Below are 18,852 nucleotides of genomic sequence, written 5' to 3'. Positions count from 1 at the left end.
CAGCCTCGGGAAGGGGCTCCTTCTGCCCCGCGCCCAGGGGACTGGAGCCGGCTTTGGGGAAGGCAGTTTGTCAGCACCTGCCCACGTGCGGAATGTGGCCGCCTCCGCCCGGCGGCCTTCCGTCTTCCGAGCATCGGGCTTTGGGATTGCATGAGCACTCCCGCGCAGAGAAGGGCACGAGGGCTGTAGTGGCCGGAAATGCAAAAACCCCACACAGCCACAGCGGTAAATAACAAATGGCAAGTAAATGACGGTCCACACTTACTATGGGACACTGTGCAGCTGTAAAAAGGACTCAGGAAGACTTATATATTTTCACGCTCACAGGTGGACATGTGATATCAATGACAAGTGATGCAAGTGACGTTGTGGAACATGGTAGGACAGCATTTGTGTAAAACGTCATGTGCCCACATAGGCACCTGCTCACGCACACACAGACACGCACGCTCGTGTGGGATTAGGCAGAATAAAGTCTGCAAGGTCTCATTCCGAAGCCGTTGCAGTGGTTCTATCTGTTAAATGGGACACATTGGTGAAGAAGAATGCTCACTTTTGTGGTTAAACATGACAGTTATATGTATGTATGTATGTATGTGTTTGTACTGTAATGAATTCCTCTGCTGTAGCCTCCGTCCAGCTTCCGTGATGCATGCATGGCCCCCCTGGGCTGGCACTACCTGGATGTGGCCGTCTGAGGCTGAGGCCAAATCAAACGAGGCCCTGTCCTCTGGCCCAGCCCTGCTTCCCGCCAGTTAATGGGAGTTCTGGGAGCCCCTTCCACGCATGGGGCGCCTGGCCTCCGCTCTGCCGCATTTAAGAGGCGTGACCTTGGGCGAGTTATTTAACTCCTGAGGTCATCGTGGGCCTTGTCGCTGAAGTGGTGGTGCCTTCTCATGGGCTGCAGCAGGGTGACCATCATTATCACGCAGGACAACGCGAAACTTGATGAGGGCTTCCACTGGGCAGCCTGTGATTGAGGACAGAAGGAGTCTGGCGGGGAGCGATGGGGGACTGGCTCTCGGTCCCCGCCCTCCCGGCTTAAGTCTTGCTCTCTTGTTTCTCAGCTGTGCATGTGAGCAAGCCAGTCCCCTGGGGCTGGCCTAAGCCCCAGCTGGCAGGTATGTGGCCAGGACATGGTGAATTTGATCCATCTCCGGTGACCTGGGGACACTTTGTCAAGCTGACAGAGGGGAAGAAGGTGGGGAGGCTGGAATTCTAGCCCCGCACTCCAGGGCTAAGTCCTGTTTTTACCAGCGAAGACTTCTCTTCTTACTTATCTCTTCGTGGATACCAGACCCGGAAAGTACTGGTCTGCCCAAAGAGCCTGCATCCATTAGGCAATGATTAATTCTTTTTCCTATTTTCAAAATCACTTAGGAAGCCTTTTTTCAGCCTGAGAAAACTGGAGTTCCCACACCAAGTTGATGATGTTGTAGCTAGAAGCAAATGAGCGCGATGTGATGTTTTGATTAGCATGTTCACTGTCCTCGCACGGTGCTGTACAGGCTCGGGGCTGACTAGGGAAGATGGAAAACGTGCCCCCGTCCCCAGGCTCTGCAGACGCCATCCTGGGACCTTTGTGGGGCGGGGGGCTTAGCTCTGGCTCTCCAGCGGTGGGTGCCCCGTCTGGCCTCTGCACCTGCAGAGATGGAAGGAGGGAGGGGAGACCTCAGGGACCGAGAGCCACCTCTGGACTGGGCCGGCCCCAGAAGTCCCGCGCCCCAGGAACCCTTGCCTTTGTGAAATATATCTCCCTCTCTTCTCCCTCTAGAGTCTGTCCTGAAGCCACCGTCAGAGGGAGACCTCGGGAGAAGCTTGGCACCCGTGGGCTCAGAGGGAAAGACGCCAGTCGAAAGAGGTACGACTTAGCAGTGTGGTCGCCGGCATCGTAACTCGTTGGGACAGGAGGAGCTAATCTGCTCTCTTCTCGTCCTCTGCCCCCCAAGCCCACCACTCTGAGCGAGGCGGCTCTCGGCTCCTGCTGAGGGCGTGCGAGGTGGGCGAAGGTGGCTTCACTCTCGTCCCCAACCCCAGACGTTTGTTCCAGGCTGGGGCGAAGGGGCCGAGAGCTGATCCAGGAAGTGAGGGTCGGTGGGCGGAAGGGAGTGAGTCCTACAAGGAGGAGCAGCGCTCCCGGGGGCTTCCGGAGGGCTCAGGGAACCTGTGTCAAGGATCCCCCCGTGCCTCGCCCCTCTCCGACCTCGCTCCCCCAGCCCCCGTGCCCACCATCGTCTTGGGGCTGTGGGAAGGACGATCACCACCTAGGCAATCACCACCTCCCACCCATCTCCTTTGGATAGATTGAAATCCACAAGGACTGGGGTTCCATGATGAAATTGAGAGTGGAGAGGTCGTGGTCACTTCTGAGGCTCTGGGAAGCCCTTTTGGGCTGCCCACGATCTCGGGGCTGGGTGGCCTCACAGAAGCTTCCCGGGTGGAGATCTAGCACGTCATCCATCCTCTGGGCAGACCTGGCTGGCAGCATGTCTTCTAAGTCGTTTTCCTTGTTGGGCCTCATATTCCTCATTTGTAAAATGAAGCAGCCATGAGTGGAGTCTGCGTTCCAGCCCTCACATCCTCCTCCGTTTCTGAGATTCCAAGACCAGGGCTGGGCTAGAGGAAGGGATGGGTAAGGGGGTGGGGAGGCGGGGAGGCGGTGGAGAGGAGAGGTATTTTGAAACTCTAAGATCTGAGATACGATTGCCCATCTTAGGCAAAGGAGATGGCTCAGGGGCTGGGGGTAATCTCAGGGTCCCAGGTACAGGGGGACCTGGGCTTGAGTCCCTGCTAATCAAAACAGCAAACTAACAAGCACGACTGAGCACTTCCCTGCCAGGTGTAGTGTGAAGCACACTCCCTGCGTCATCCCATTAGTCCTCTCAACCCCCTGTGACCTTGGCTCTATTATCACCTGCATTTTAGAGAAGAGACACCTGGGCCTCAGAGAAGCTAATGAGTTGCCCAAGGTCACACAGCACTGAGAAATGCAGAGCAGATTTAAAGCCACCGCCAGAACTGCCCTGCCACGTTTGTGTCTTTTGCTTACTAAGTCCGTGATTTGAAGCTAAAGGTTAAAAATAATCTGTTGACCAAATCTGAAGTTTCATTTCCTGAAAAAACATAAAAATGGCTTGTTTTCCTTGTCTTGGATTTTTTTTTTTTTTTTATCTTTGGGCTTTTCATAAAATCCCTGTGGGTCTTGGTTTTCTGATCTCTACAGTGGGAGCGCAGCACCGACTCACAGGGTGGGGACTCAGGAAGCTCCCCACGCTGTCCCTGGTCTGTGCCCCACCCCCGCCTGCCCTCCCCACGCCGGGGCTGGTGTCAGGGCGGGCGGCGAGGATCGTGAGGTCTGCGGCATTACTGGCATTTCTATTTCGGCTGCCTCTGATGCTCGTGGTTGGCAGCACTTGGCCACTTTCTTAGTCACCTATCTGATAGGTCGCTCTCCCTTCCCAACTGCGGCCCCGGCTGCCCGAGGTCATTTTAGGCTGGATCTAGGGCAGGGTGGCAGGTGCTCAGGGGCAGACAAGGCAGGGCCAGGCCGAGGCCTTGGTGGGCGGCAGCGTTGGAGGAGTGGCCCAGGGGACAGCCGCGGGGACTGGCCCTCACGCTCTGTGTCCCCGGGCTCAGCCGCCAGTGCCCCGCCATGATCTTAACTGTAAACCTGCTGGCAGCGGCTGCCCTGATCCCCACGGGAAGCCTGGCCTTATCGCAGAGCCTGGCTCCTGCCTGGTTTCCTTAATCTGGAGAAGGCGCTGAAGTGAGTCGGAAAAGCTTCATGTCCCTGCCCTTTCTTCTCGGGGTATTTCTCCATCAGGGGAAGCCCTGGGCCCCAGTGTAGGAGAGAAAGAGTCTCTCAGTGCAGAGAAGAGCAGCGGGGGTGCTATGGTCCTTGGTTTGCCTTCAGGAGGGGAGCCCCCAGGGAGCAGTTAAACAGCTGAATGTTACAGAGTCACAGGGACAGTATAAACGTGGCCATAAGGCAACAAGCAGAGGCAAGTGCTGTCATGGAAAAGGTTTGCTGGGGTTTGGGAGCCAGAAGGGTGGAGGTTGAAGCCCAGCTCTGCCTTTCAGTAGCTGTTTGGCTCTAGGTGAGTGGCTTGATCCCCTACAGCCTCAGTTTTCTCATCTGTAAGATGGGCAAATAGCGTATGCGCCTCACTGGGTGGTTGGGAGGCAGAGGGAACCTCCAGTGGGAAGCCCCCGTTTGCTTTGAACAATGGAGGCCCCCTTGGAATAGTGTAGACTCCCAAGGTGACTTCTTGCAAGAGGGCCGGGCTCTTGGGATGAAAGAGCTGGGTGTTTGTTACCAAACAGTGGGTTACCCTGGAGACACATACCTCTTTCTGTGCAAGGTCTAAAAAAGGGCTGTGAGCGGGGCCTGGGCTGTGTCAGCTCTCTGCTCTGACATCCTGGGGCGCAGGGCCTCGCGTGCGAACAGTTCATCATGGGCCTCTACCCCCCTGCTAGCACTTCGTTTCCAACCGTCTCTCCTGGCCCCTTTCTGTAGACGGTGTTAACCCCACCCAGGCCCCAGGAGGTGGGCATTAATGAGCACTTTACAGGTGGGACCGTCTGGGTTCAGGGAAGTTGTAAATGACTCCAGGCTTCGTGTCTAAAAAGCAGCAAAGGACCAAACACAGGGCTCCTGGCCCGAGGACAGTGTGTTTGCAGTAGCACCCCACGGCACCCTCTGCCCCTATGAGCCACCCTCTGTGCCCACGGTGACACCCTGTGTGGCCACGGTGGGGTCTTCCCCAGTCTCCACCCAGCCTGCACCAGGCATGGAGCTCAGGCAGAAGGGGAAGTCCCGTGATGCTTTCATCTCCCCAGTCAGCCCTTGCGGCAGGCTGAAGGAGAGAAGCCACTTTCTGTGGGCTCCCCACGCTCCAGTTTGTCTACTTTTTCTTTTGCTGTGTGTGTTTCTAGTGTTCTAAGAATCAATTGTCAAATCCAAGGTCACGAACCTTCACCCTTATGTTTTCTTCTAAGAGTTTTATAGTTTTAGCTCTTATATTTAGGTCATTGGTCCCTCTTGAGTCAATATTTGTGTATGGTGTGAGGCAGGGATCCAGTGTCACTCTGGTACATGTGGACATGCAGTTGTTCCCAACCATTTGTTGAAGACACTGTTCTTTCCCCACTGATTAGTCTTAGCTCTCAAGTCTATTTCATTGGTCTATATGTCTGTCCTTATGCCAGTATTACACTCTTTCAATAACTGTAGCCTTATATTTAATTTTTTGAGAAGCATCAGTGTATTTAAAGCTCCCCAGATAATTTCCGTGTGCAGCCAAGGTTGTACACTACCAGTTTGTGTCATAGAAACTGAGGCACAGTTGGGGAGGCTGCCAGAATGGTCTCACAGGGCAGAGACGCTGCAGCCCAAGGCCAAGCCGCAGTCATGGGGTGGAGAGCCTGTGATGGAGTTGAGAGAGGCTGTAAGGGAGATACCCTGACCCTTCCTAATTCTAGAAGGCCTTAGCGGTGCCAAGGGTGAGAACAGAAACCAGTGGTCCAGGTGAGCTTGGTTAACCCTCTACCCACTCCCGATATGATTTGGAGGAGACCTGGGTCCTGGTCACAGCTCTGCCCCACTGTGTGACCTTGGCTAAATCACTCAACCTCTCTGAACACCCTCACTGCCTGCGTAAGGTGGAGGATATTCTCTACTTGCTCATGCATGTGGTTGGGCACAGGTCCGTGCAAAGGTGGAAGTGGCTTAAAGGCAGTTGAATGCACCGTGCAGTCTCACCCCAGAGTTCCTGCCCGCAGTTGTCGGGATCCGGTGCTCTCTGGACGTCTTGCCCACCTTTCTCTGGGCAGACTCTGGCCTGTATGCAACACATTCATAGTTCAGCCCTGGGGCCGAGGCCAGAGCTCCAGCCGGGTTCTGACCCCAGGGAAGCGGGTGGGACCATCACCTCCCTCAGGCCAGACCTTTTGCTTCTGTTTGTGCAGCTGGAGATGGTGTCGATGGTGTTGGGGTCCAGTGACCCCCATGCTGGGGGATTCAGGATCGCCAGGTAGAGAAGGGAGCCACCGTTGCTACGCACACCACATTCGCCATCTAGTATTTATACAGCATGAAGTGGGGGAGAGAGAGTTTAACCCAAGGGGGAGAGCAGAGCTTTGGCACTGGATGGATTTCAGGGCTATTTTTCAGTAGTTATTATCTCGGGCAAATGAACTCAGTTTATTATCCAGTTAGATGAAGACAGTCAGAGATAATTGCAGGCTTCGTGGTGAAGATTGAATGAGATGATGGATGTCATGCCTGTAACCCGTTGCCTGGGAAGGAGTCAACAATCCGGTGGACGTCATTGCATTGTCATCCACACGCTGTCATCCATTGTTCTCCATTTCTGACACCGGGTTGGGGGGGGGGCTTGAGCGCTGAGCTTCGGCCTAGGAAGAGGCAGCTGCCCCCGGCCTCATCCCATTGTCCCCTCCCCCCCGGCTCTGTGCGGGGGTGTGTGCGTGAGGGGACAGGGTGACAGGTCAGCGGGACCCTACTTTCCTGCTCCCTCCGCTCAGCATCTGCCAGAACCTTCTGGCCTCGCACCAGCCCTGCGTCCACCTGTAACTCACAGCAGCCCGGGGCCCTTGTCTGCCTTTCTTAGGTATTTTTTATCCTGAACCTTCTTTTATTCTTTATCAGTTTCTGTTCTAAATGTACACGAGAAGCTTCATGCCGGGGCCACACAGCCGCTGGCTAAGCCAGTGGAGTCTTCCCCTCAGAGATCCCCGGGTGCCTGACGTGCTGACGTGACAGCCAGCCAGACAGAGCCATTTGCTCTGCGGGTGACCGCGCCTCGACGCCACGGAGAGATAATGATAGCACTGCACCTTCCTCAGCCAGAGAATGAGCCGTCACTGCGTTTTCCCTTCATGCAGCAAAAATTAGCGGAAAGCCCTCTTAGGAGGCCTTAGTATTGTTTTTTTCATAATGACCTATCTCCACCTCGTGAATCACAGCTGGAGAAGGACTTTCAAACAGCCAGATATGGCAGAGAGGGGAGGGGCGCCATTTTCAAATGCGCTGTCAGCATCAGAGAGGGGAAGTGACTAGCCTGAGGTCACACAGCTACTAAACAGTAGAGACGGGCCTAGTCTATGAGCCTCCTGACCTGGTCTGCTGCAGCCGGCTGCCTCCTTTTTTAGTTAAAAGTGTGAATTTTATATTTTAAAATTCAGTATATTTTAATGAATAGCCTGCAAATAAAGGAAGAAGGCTAGATGCGCTGGCTGCTGTGTTTTGTTTCCTGCCCGGAGCTGCTGACAGGTGAGAAAATGGGCAATCCTGTTCCTTGTGCTTTGGGGTTTGCAAAGGTGTCTCCTTCCTGGGCGTGGGCAGAGCCCAGGAAATCCCCACCATGGGGTCGAGGGAGAAGGGTGGGCTCTGGACTCCGGAGCTTAGTTTCTTTTCTAAATAGGCTTTATTTTCTGGGGCAGTTTCAGGTTTGCGGCGGAACCGAGGGGAAATACCGAGTTCCCATGTGCCTGTTGCTCCCAGACGTGAGCAGCCTCCCCCGCGGTCAGTGTCTGCATCAGAGTGGAAGGGGTAGGGCAGTCAGTGCAACCCGGATTCCATCGTTGACAGTAGGGTTCACGCCTGGTATTGTTTGTTCCATGGGTTTGGACAGACGTACAGGGACATGCGTCCACCCCTGCAGTTTCATACGGAAGGGTTTCACTGCCCTAAAGTCCTCTGTGCTCTGCCCATTCATCCCTCCCTCCCTAACCCCTGGCAACCACTGATCTTTTCACTGTCTCCGTCGTGTTGCCTTTTCCAGAATGCCGTACAGTTGGAGTCATGCCGTATGTAGCCTTTTCAGGGTGGCTTTTTTCACTTAGTACTATGCATTTATGATTTCTCCTGTTTTCATGGCTTGATAGCTCATTTTTTTGCCTTTATCATGATAAAATATATGTAACAAAATTCACTATCTTTGCCACAGTTTTTAAGTTCAGTGGTATTAAATACATTCACATCCGGAACTCTTTTTATATGGCAAAACTGAAACTCTAAGCCCATTGAACAATAACTCTCCATCCCTCCAGCCGCCCCCAGCCCCTGGCAGCCACCATTCTACTTCCTGTCTCTATGATTTTGACTACTCTATATATCGCATACGAGTGGAATCATGCAGTATTTATCTCTTTGTGACTGGCTTATTTCAGTTAGCATAATGTCCCCAAGGTTCCTCTGTGTTGTAGCGCATGCCAGAATTTCCTTCTTTTGTAAGGTTGCATAATATCCCATTGTGTGTGTGTATATACCACATTTTGCTATCCATTCATCCATTGGTGGGCACTTGGGTTGCTTCCACATTTTAGAGATCGTGAGTAGTGCTGCCAAGCTCATTTCTTTTAAGTGCCAAATAATACTCCATTGTGCCACCGTTCACTTAGCCGTTCCCCTACTGAAGGACATGTTGTTGTTTCCAAGTGTTGGCAATTTTGAATAGAGCTGCTATAAACATTGATGTGGACATAGGTTTTCAACTCATTGGGGTAAATACCAAGGCGCATGATTGCTGGATCATGTGGCAAGAGTATGTATGTTTATTTTTGTGAGAAACTGACAAACTGTCTTCCAAAGTGGCTGTGTCATTTTGCATTCCCACCAGCAGTGTGAGGTCCTTGTTGCTCCACATCCTCATTTGGTGTTAGTGTTCTGGATGTTGGCCATTCTGACAGGTGTGTAGTACAATTCCTTAATGACCTGTATGTTGAGCATCCTTTCATAAGCCTGTTGCCATCTCTATGTCTTCTTTGGTGAGGTGTCTATTCAAGTCTTTTGCCATTTTTAAAATCAGGTTGTTTGTCTTCTTATTGTTGAGTTTTGTGAAGTCCTTGTATATTTTGGATGATAGTCCTTTATCAGATATGTCCCGGTCTATAGCTTGTCTTCTCATTTTCTTGATAATGTCTTTCACAGAGCACAAGTTTTTAATTTTATTGAAGTTCAGCTTGTCAATTATTTCTTCCATGGATCATGCCTTTGGTGTTGAGCTTGTCATGGCCATACTCAAAGTCATCTAGATTTTTCTCCTATTTTATCTTCTAGAAATTTTATATTTTTATATTTTATATTTATGTCTATGATCCATTTTGGGTTAATTTTTGTGGAGGATGCAAAGTCTGTGTCTAGATTCTTTTTTTTTTGCATGTAAATGTCCAGGTATGCCAGCACTATTTATTGAAAAGATTATCTTTTCTCCATTGTATTGCCTTTGCTCTTTTGTCAAAGACCAGTTGACTATATTAATGCGGATCTATTTCTGGGCCCTCTATTCTGTTCCATACTTTTGCCAATACTACCTGTTGTGATTACTATAGCTTTATAGTAAGCCTTAAAGCTAGGTAGTGTCAGTCCTCCAACTCTGTTCTTTAATATTGAGTTGACTATTCAGGCTTTTTTTTTTTTTTTCCGCCTCTCCATATAAACTTTAGAATCAATTTGTTGATATACATGATGAAACAACTTTTGTTTAGATTTGATTGTGTTAAATGTATATATCAAGTTGAGAAGAACTAACATCTTGACAATATTGAGCCTTCCTATCTTTGAACATCAAATATCTCTCCATTTCTTTAGTTCTCTGATTGCTTCATCACAGTTTTGTAGTTTTCCTTATATAGATTTTGTACATATTTTGTTAAATTTATACCTAAGTATGTCATTTCCTTGGGTGCTAATAGAAATGGTTTTGTGTTTCTAACTTCAGATTCTACTTGCTCATTGCTGGTATGTAGGGAAGCAATTGAATTTTGTATGTTAACTCTGTATCCCACAACCTTGCTATAATTGCTTGGTCAGGCCCTCTGTGTCTGTGGGTTCCACATGCCTGGATTTAGCCAACTTCAGATCAAGTTGGTATTTTGGAAAAAAAAAAAAAAGCAATAAAAATAAAATAAAAATATCAATCAGTAAACCAACTATTTATATAGCATTTACATTATATTTGATATCATAAGTAATCTAGAGATGATTTAAAGTATACAGGAGAATGTATGTAGATTACATACAAATAGTATGCCATTTTATATCAGGGACTTGGGCATGAATGAATTTTGGTATTCTAGGGTGTTCTGGAACCAAGGGATGGATACCTTCATAGATATCAAGGGATGATTTGTATATATGAAGATATTTATTATAAGGAATTGGCTCATGTGACTATAGAGGCTGAGAAGTCCTAAGCCCTGCAGTTGGGAGGTTGGAGGCTCAGGAGAGACCATGGTGTAAGTTCAAGTTCAAGGGCAGGAGAGGACCGGTGCTCCAGCTCAGGAAGTCAGGCCAGGGAAGTGCTCTCTTACTCAGCCTTTTTGTTCCACTCAGGTCTTCAGTTGATTGGATGAGGCCCCCCACATTGCAGGGCTGCCTTCTTTTCCCAGTCTACCCACTCCAATGTTAATCCCACCTGGAAACACCCTCGGGGACACTCCCAGAATAATGTTTGACCAAATGCCTGGGCACCCCGTGGCCCAGTCAAGTAGACACATAAAATTAACTATCACTGCAGGGTGTTTGACACCTGGGGAAGATGATTCCTGAACACCCACCTCCCCTATACAACAAAACTGTTTTCAGCAATAGTGATGAAATAAAATCAGTTGTAACAGTGGCCAGAAAAGAAACGCAGACAGTGAAACTTTTAGTGAACTCCGTATGCATAACCGTGCCCACAATTAAACACATTAGGATGCCAAAAAAGGGAAAAAATCATGGGTTAACGCGTTTTAATGACATCAATGGATATTTTGACAAAAGAGAAAAAAAAATACGAAGAAACTTCCGATTCTGAACTCTGCAAAGTTCAGAGAGTGGTTGGCACAGGGAGCGGTGGTGTTGGCAGGAACCCAGACTCTGTGTGGTTGTCCTTGCAGTTGCAGTGCTGTGATTTACTTGAAATCCGTCGTCTTAGCGCCGGGATACCTGGTACCATAGGGGTGGAGACCCGAGCTGCCCACAGAGAACCGAATCTTGCTTCTCCGAGGGTGTGTGTCGCAGAATCTGCGTGTGTTGGCATCTGGCTGAACAAGTAGGTGCCCTCTGAATTCACATCCACGCAAACACAATGTGTTTTTAAATGCTAAGTAATAAAAATATGCTCATTTGAAGCTTGCGCACATGATTAGAACTCACCAGTGACTGCAGCCATTGTTTAGAACTTAGATCACCGCGAAAGATCTTTTTCAAAGCAGAGTGTTTTATCACCGACATCGTTTAGAGCTGTCAGCTTTTAGTGGGTTTTAGGTTTGCTTTTAAATTCCCTACAGGCGTTCCTCCCCTTGTTGCCAGCTCTGGGGAAGGACAGCTCCATTGCCCCGGCCCTGGAGGGTAGGGGAGACTCTGTGGCTGAGTCCTGCAACAGGACCGGGTAGTTCCAGGTGCAACAGATGGAGGCAGGACAGAGCCTGGCGTCCTGGGGACCCCTGGCTTCCTGGGGACCCCCCGAGTGGGTCCATATTTGGCTGCAGTCCCTGCAAGCCACCAGGGTTCAGCACCACCTGTGTGCCGTGCCTGGTGTCGTGGGGAGTCGGGCACTGAGAGCTTCGTCCTCAGAGTGGCACGAAGCCACGGTCCCCATGCCTGAGAGGGCTGCGAGGCTGCACCCCTCCCGGGGAGGTGGTCCGCCCCCCTCGGTGGGGTCCCCGCCTGCCCTCCCTCCCTCTCCATCCCTTTCCTTTCAGCGGCGCAGTGTGTGGAGGCAGCTGTTCTAATTAAAAATCTCATAAATGCCAGGAGATAAGGATCCAGGGGTTTTGTTTTTTATTTCTGCCGAGACTCCCCAGAGGGTCTCTTTGGTAGGAAAGGTCCCTTTGGAGCTGAGATTTTCTCCTAGGCTTCAAAGACAGGGCTTCTTAGGCACAGGACAGCTGTTTAAACTGAACTTGAACCGAGAGGCTGGCGTCCCATGGGAGAGGAGGGGCAGAGCCGAGGGTGTGGATCTGCTTTCTGTCTCTGGGGGAGGCTCCCCGGGCTGTTCCTGCGTCCTGCGTCCCCACGCTGGGCAATGGCTCTCAGTAAATGCCGAGGACGTGGTAGCAGGGGACATCAGGACAGTGGCCAGGCTTCGTGCCTCCTGCTGTGCACATGGCATCCAGGCCCGTGACCGGGGAGAGGTGGCAAGGAGACCCCCGGCAACAGAGCTGGCTCCTCCTGTTCGGGAGGTCCCAGTGGTCCTCAGAAGTCTCTGTGCAGCTCAGGACTTCCCAGCTCTTGGCGGTGATGCTAACAGAGCCCCCTTCGCCCTCCCCACTTCCCTCCCTTTCTTCTTTTCTTCTCCCCTCAGTCATTCACGGAGCATCCGCTGAGGTTCAGAGATTAAAAACTCCCAATCCCGGACCTCGAAGTGCTAGCAATCTGATACAAACGCCAAGTCACTCTCAAAAGCTGAGACAAGTTGAGCACTTTGGTTGTGTGTGCCCAGCTGTTATTGTGAAGACAACAAAGCAACAATTCAGAGAGCTTGGAAAACGGAGGGAAAAGAAATCATTCACTTCCTCTCTCAGGACAAGAGGCTCTTTCGTTTCCTGCTTTTGTTCACACTTGGGCGCGTGTTTGACAGTTGCCACCAGAAAGTCAGTTCAGTGTGGCTTCCTGCTCTCCTCTGTCCCTCCTTCCTGGGCGTCCCAGGGCTGGAGGGCCCCGGCTGTTGGAGATGCAGTTGGTGGGGGTGGCTCCCGTGTCCCCTGTCACCTGCATGCCCTGGGAAGGGTGCCAGGTCTAGCTGATGAAGTCACGGTCTGCCCTGCTAAATTTGAACATCCTGCAGACCAGGAATCGATTCTTACTAAAAATCTGCCCCATGTAATATTTGTTCCACGTACTATTTGAGGCATTAACCAAAAGATTATTTCTTGTTTATCTGAAATTCAAACTTAACTGGACCTCCTGCATTTTATCTGGCAACCCTATGCATGGATATCTTTTCGCATGTGTGTGGTCAACGCTGCTTTATTTAATGGTGGAAAAAAAACTATCTGGCTGATATGTTTCCTTTCCCCTTTCATGGGGAATGCTCTCCCTAACTTGAATCTCTCCTATTTTTTGCCCACACCTCTGTACTGCTCTGCAGTTTAGCATATTTGGAGGCCCCTGCATCCGGGTGGGTCCCCTCTAGGTACACCCCATCCCCAGCCTCCTTCTGAGCCTGCAGTGGCTGCAGATAACCTGTTTGCTCTCTCTAGGGGGCCAGAGGGATGGTGGGAGGTGTGACTTAATCCCTCTCCGGCCTCTCGCTCCAGCCTGCACCAGCCTCTTTGGCAGGATGGAAACAGGAATTGCGTTCTCGCCGTATTGGAGGGAGCAAGGGTTTGAGGGTGTTTGTCCAGGCTGCAAACCCACAGAGGTTGATGACATCTTTCTTTCCATCCGTGAACTTATTTTTCATGCCAAGGCAGCTTCAGGGTGATAAAAATATAAAGCGAAGTGGCAGACAGTAAAAAGAAAAAAAATAAAAGTGATTGGAAGCTGGGAAGACAGGGTGTTGCCTTGTGGTTAAGTGGATTTTCTGTTTAACTGAGGGTTAAGTAGAAAACTTGTTTTGATTCAACCTCTGCTGCTGCCAATCTCTCTAAAACGTATTAGCCAGCTCCCTGGTTTTCCTAAGTGCACCGTAATGACCATAATTGAATCTCCTCGCTGGCGAAGGATCCTGTGGGGTGTCCAGGCGCACTGTTGTAAATGTCAATCCTCGCCGTGCAGTCCTGTGTTCTGGCTTTGGAGCCGGGGCGTAGGCGGGGGTGCTCTGCAGCGGCCCGTCCCACCCGCTGCCGTCCCATTCTGTCTGCCCAGTGAGCCTGGGCTGCCGCTCAGGGCGGGCAATAATAAGACCATTGCATGGATGTGGAAACTGACGCCCACCTGGTGAAGGACTTGCCCAGGTCACATTTGGCTGCCAAGGTGCTGGGCCTGAAGCCAGCAGAGATGGCTGTGGTGTTGGCCCTGGTTTAAATCCTGCCTCTCACTTGCTGGCTGGGAGACCATTATTAAGCTTCATGAGCCTTGGTTTGCCCGTCTGTGCGTTGGGCATGATAACCTGTCCTTGCAGAGCTGCTGCTGGAGTGAGGTAAGGGTGTAGGTGCACCGCACACCAGGGCCTGCATATGTTTAAAGGGAAAATAGCACCTCTCCCTAAAATGAAATCACACACAGCTGTCCTGGGACCTTGCATTTGGCTCTCTCCATTCAGCTGCGCTTCCTCCTCTGAGCACGGGGGTTTTACACGCAGACTCTGGAGCCAGAATGTCTGGGGTTGAGCCCTGACTCCGCCCCCAGCGCCCTGTGTGACTCCAGTTCTGGGCCTCAGTTTCTCGCCTATAAAGTTGGGATCGTAATAATAACCCGCTCCGAGGACTACCAGGAGGCTTCAAAGGTAGGAAGCCAAGGAAACGCTATGTCGGGGTCTGCCATTGTCATTCTACGATTTGGTTGAGTCCGGGCTAAGCAGGCTTCTCTGGATTTGGTTCATATTCTGAGCATTTTAACGGGATTGGGCTTTGGGCCTAAGCTCCCTGTTCGTGCCCCAGGAGTTTGCACGGGCAGCCTGGGGAGGAGGAACAAAGGAAAGACATCCCCTCTCTTGGGAAGGCTGAGGCCACCTCGCCTGGCTGCTGGGCTGCTGGGCTAGCCTCTCCCTGGGTCCTCCAAGCCAACTTGCTTCAGCTCCTGGTGACCCGCACCAACTCCTGCTGAGCCACTGCCTCGCTCTCCAGCTCACCCGCTTCTGGGCACCCCTGCCCCCGGGACTCCGCGGGGATGGGCAGGTTGCAGCTCAGTAAATAGTCACTCTGTTATTTTAGGAGAGGAACAACAGCCTGTGTGCATAGCCCCTGGGTAGGGCTGGTTTATTTATGCGTTTATCTTTAATGGGAAGGCTGAGAGAAATTGCATGGTTTGTGAATATTTACAGGCAAATTACTACAGGGAGGAAATGAATTCATTCTCTCTCCTCTCCCACTGTTAATAGATCACACTGTGGTTCCCTGAAGCCTGCCTCCCACACCCCTCCTTCTCTTTCTTGTAATTCCTTGTGGTCTTTATGCCAGCTCCAGGAGGGGTGTCTGGGTAGACATGCCAATGTAATTTACGATGCATTTATTGAGTGCCTGCTGTGTGCCAAGCCCTGGTTCAGGGGCTGGGGGTATCGAGGTAGACACCATGTGCATGGGTTCTGTCCGCTCGGCAGGGGCGATGCCACTTGTTTTGGGCTTTAAAGGATCTTCATTTCCCCAGCAGAAAGGGCACCCCAGGCAGAGGGACTGGCACAAGCAAAGCCCTGGAGAGGTGAGCAGATGGGAGTCGCTGGGGACTCAGTGAGACTCTGGAGTGGTTGGAGCACCCGTGGGAGGACGGAGGGGGAGGGAGAGCTGGAAATGGAGGCTGGGCCTGATTCTTCCCGTTGCCGAGCTGAGGAAAGAAGGTGTGGAGAAGGGAGCCACTGTCCAGGCTGCTCAGTTCCTGCAGCTGGCCGGTGCAGTTCCTACACCCCCAGTTTAAGGCTCCGAGTGGGCAATAACAGCCTCTTCTGGGGCAAGGGGAGTTTCTCCCTCACCGCCCCTTTCCTTGGGGCCAGGCTGCCCTCCTCCCTCCTGTCTCCTGGCAGACATCACTAATCAGCTGTGGCCCTTTAGGATAAAGCCCACGAGCCAGGCACTACCAACCGATTCAAGCTGGCCTTCTCGGAGGCAGGCAGAGGGCACAGCTGCACCACAGGGCAGACGGCAATGGATTTGTGATGAGGAAATTGCCTTTTCTCTTTGGGCCTCAGTTTCCTCACCTGTAAAATGGGGAGAGGGATGGCTCACTTGATCTCTGAGGATCTTCCCAGTGCTAGCCGGCCAGCCTTTGTTAACCCAGGCGTTTGCTCATTCCAGAAAGCATTAGGTGCGCCTACTCTGGCTGGCGCTGGGTGGGGCCCTGGGAATCCACTGGTGGTCCAGGTATCGGGGACCTGGCCTCCGGGAGCCGATGGTCCTGGTGGTCTGTGGTTCTTAGGGCCTCAAGTGTTGAGGTCAGCTGAGACCAAGGGCAGGGCTGGCCTTGACTCTTCCAGATAGATGGAAGCCAGTGTGGCCACCTGTCCAGTGGCTGGGGGCCGGGATCCCTTGGGACATCGGTCTTGGTCTCTGGGCCCACACATCAGGCATTGTCCCAGAGGGTGGTTAGATGCCACCAGGTTCAGGCTAGGCTGCAGGTCCTGCTGAGCCAAGGGAGGAGCTGGCTTGGCCTCTGGGGACCCAGTGAGAGCCTCAGGCCAAGCGTGTCTGTCCTGGGAACCTGCCCCAGGCTTGACCTCTATGTCCCTCTCAGCAGGGAAGAGGCCTCCATCATGCTCAGCTTCCTTCTGGGTTCACCTCTTCCTCAGCCCTTCCTCCCCACCCTGCACTGGTTCTGAGAGTGCCCATGGCTGTTGGCGGTGGCCCCCTATGGACTGTGATCTCAGTTTACCCCAGGTTACGTGAGGTGGGAACAGCCCATTACCCTCAGGATTCTGAAATGGGGCCAGGGAGAGACTAGAAACTGTCTTGGGAGTCCTCAGGCCCGGATGCTCTCAGATGCTGATAAAAACGCTAGCGCCCTTTTTGTCTTCAGTGAGGCCCTCCCTGACCTGCTGTGGGCAGGAGGGAAAGGGGCAGGGCAGCCTGCGTCAGACCCTGGGGAGGGCTACTGGGTGTGGTGGCCACCTTCTAGGCTGGGAGCCTTCAGGGTCCCCAGAATTTCAGCCGTGGCTGAAATTTGTGAAACCCACGGAGAAAATGGAGCCACCACCATGTCTTTGCTAGACACAGACTGTCTTCAACTGCTAAGGGGTACACACACGGCTGCACGCTGTGCCTTCATGCTCACCTTCCCATGCACACACTTATGCACATGTCTGTGCACACCTATGTACACACCTGTACACACCTACCCATATACCTGTGCACACCTACACACATACCTATGCACATACCTACACGCATCCCTGTGCACACATGTGCACGGTCACAGACACATGCACACTCTCATCTATGCAAACACCTTCACACCCCTCGCATACCTCTCCCACACACCCCCTGCTCACACTTACCCGCCCGCACTTCCTTCCATGCACACCCTCCTTCCTTCAGACAGTTTCCTTCACTCCAAACATGTGTCCTCCCTGCCCGTCCCCACTGTCTGTGCCACACACGGCCCTTCACATGCAGCCGAGCTTTTGGTTGACCTTGCTTGTTTCCCAGCTCTGGGCCTACAGACCCCTGGACCACCTGGGACCCCTTACCTGGATGCCAAAGCCAGCAAGGGGCTCCAGGGAGGGTGGGAAGATTGAGTCAGAGAATAATCTGAGCCCAACTCAGGTGCCCTCTGACGCTGAGTGCCTTTCCTGACTCCTCCTGTTTCATGTCTCCCTCCCTCCATCCATCATTCATTCATTCATTCTTCTACTCATTCATTCATTTCAGCTCGTATGGGTAGGAGCGGTTCAGACAAAAAATGGCCTTTGCCTTGTGGAGCTTCCCTTTTCATTATAGTCCACTGACTCAATTATTTTCTTCATGGTTCTGAGGTTTGTTAAGGGGCAAATGACATCGGGCCTTCATACTTGTTTTTGGAATCCAGTCTCTGGCACTTGCTAGCTGTGTGGGCTTGGCCATGTAACGTCATCCCCAAGCCTCAGTTTCCTCATCCGTAAAGTAGGGGTCATGGTGCCTCACTCCTAGGGAGGGTCGTTGATCCATTCGCCCTGTGAGGGACACTTTGTTGTTTTCCATTTGGGGCTACTACGGAATCAAGCTGCGATGAACATTTGAGTACAGGTCTTTGTGTAAACACATGCTTTCTTTTTTCTCTTGGGTAAACATCTTGGACTGTAGTAACTACATCATGGGGTAGGTGTGTGTTTGAGAAGAAACCGTCAAGCTGTTTTCCAAAACGGTTCTATCATTTTATACGTCCACCCTCCCCCTGTGAGAGTTCCGGTTCATCCACAGCCTGGTCAGCCCTAGCTGTGGTCAACTTTTTAATTCTAGACATTGCAATGGTTGTGTGATGGTATCTCATTGCGGTTTTAATTTGTACTTCCCTATTTAGCTAGTGATGTCGAACGTCTTGTCCTGGCCTTATTGACGTTCGAATATTTTCTTTTGCAGAATATCTGTTCAAGCCTTTTGCCCATTTTTGATTGGTTTGTTTCTTTTTATTATTGAGTTAAAGGAATTCTTTAATTGCTAGAAGAAAACATAGGAGAATATCTTTAGGACTTTGAGGTGGGTATAAGAATAGTAACCATAAAAAGAAAATTTGATAAACTGGATTTCAGTCAAATTAAAAACTTCTGCTCCAAATGAGCAGGAAGCTCCAGACTGGAAGAAAATAACCACAACCCGTGTGTTCGGGACACATCGAGACTGTAATGTTCCCACTTGTCACGCTTGCCCGGGCTGGTCCCCTGTGGTCCTGCACATCCGCGCCCTGCCCGTCGGTGCCGCCTGTGGGCAGCCTCGAGGCGGCCCCCAGGCTCCGCGTGGGGCCTCTGCCCCGCTCCCCTCGCTGTCCGTGCCAGCGTTGTGTGTTGTGGCCGCCCAGTCCCTAAGTCTCTAAGCTCCTTCCCTGTGTTCTCTGACACTCGCTTTTCCCGGCTGTTCAGGAAGCTACTGCCTCCCCTCCCTTTCAGTTGGAGTGGACGTTGGCCACATCACTGGATGCCAGGCGGCCCTGCTGGGGCAGACGTCCTCCGTTTAGCTGCCAGGGCATCGTGGGGCGGGGGGTGGGGGGGGACTGAGGAGGCGGTGGGAAGATCTGGGGTTCAGAGCACCCGCTGATCGCCAACCAGGACCAGCCTGTGTTAG

The 18,852-nt window shown here is 51.8% G+C and overlaps 1 protein-coding gene across 1 annotated transcript in view; it reads left to right on the top strand.

Moving 5' to 3' along the window:
- The window catches only part of TSPAN18 (tetraspanin 18), a 177,335-nt gene that overhangs the window by 31,387 nt on the left and 127,096 nt on the right, over positions 1–18,852 (top strand). The window contains exon 2 of the mRNA XM_076002015.1: positions 1,775–1,861. The gene's annotated coding sequence lies outside the window, so the exon portion shown is untranslated. The remainder of the gene's footprint in view (positions 1–1,774; positions 1,862–18,852) is intronic.

This window comes from Microcebus murinus, chromosome 4 (assembly GCF_040939455.1).
Source record: "Microcebus murinus isolate Inina chromosome 4, M.murinus_Inina_mat1.0, whole genome shotgun sequence".
In the NCBI taxonomy this organism is placed as follows: Eukaryota; Metazoa; Chordata; class Mammalia; order Primates; family Cheirogaleidae; genus Microcebus; species Microcebus murinus.
The sequence above is the reverse complement of the archived record's forward strand: the minus strand, read 5'-3'. Positions and strand labels throughout refer to the sequence as shown.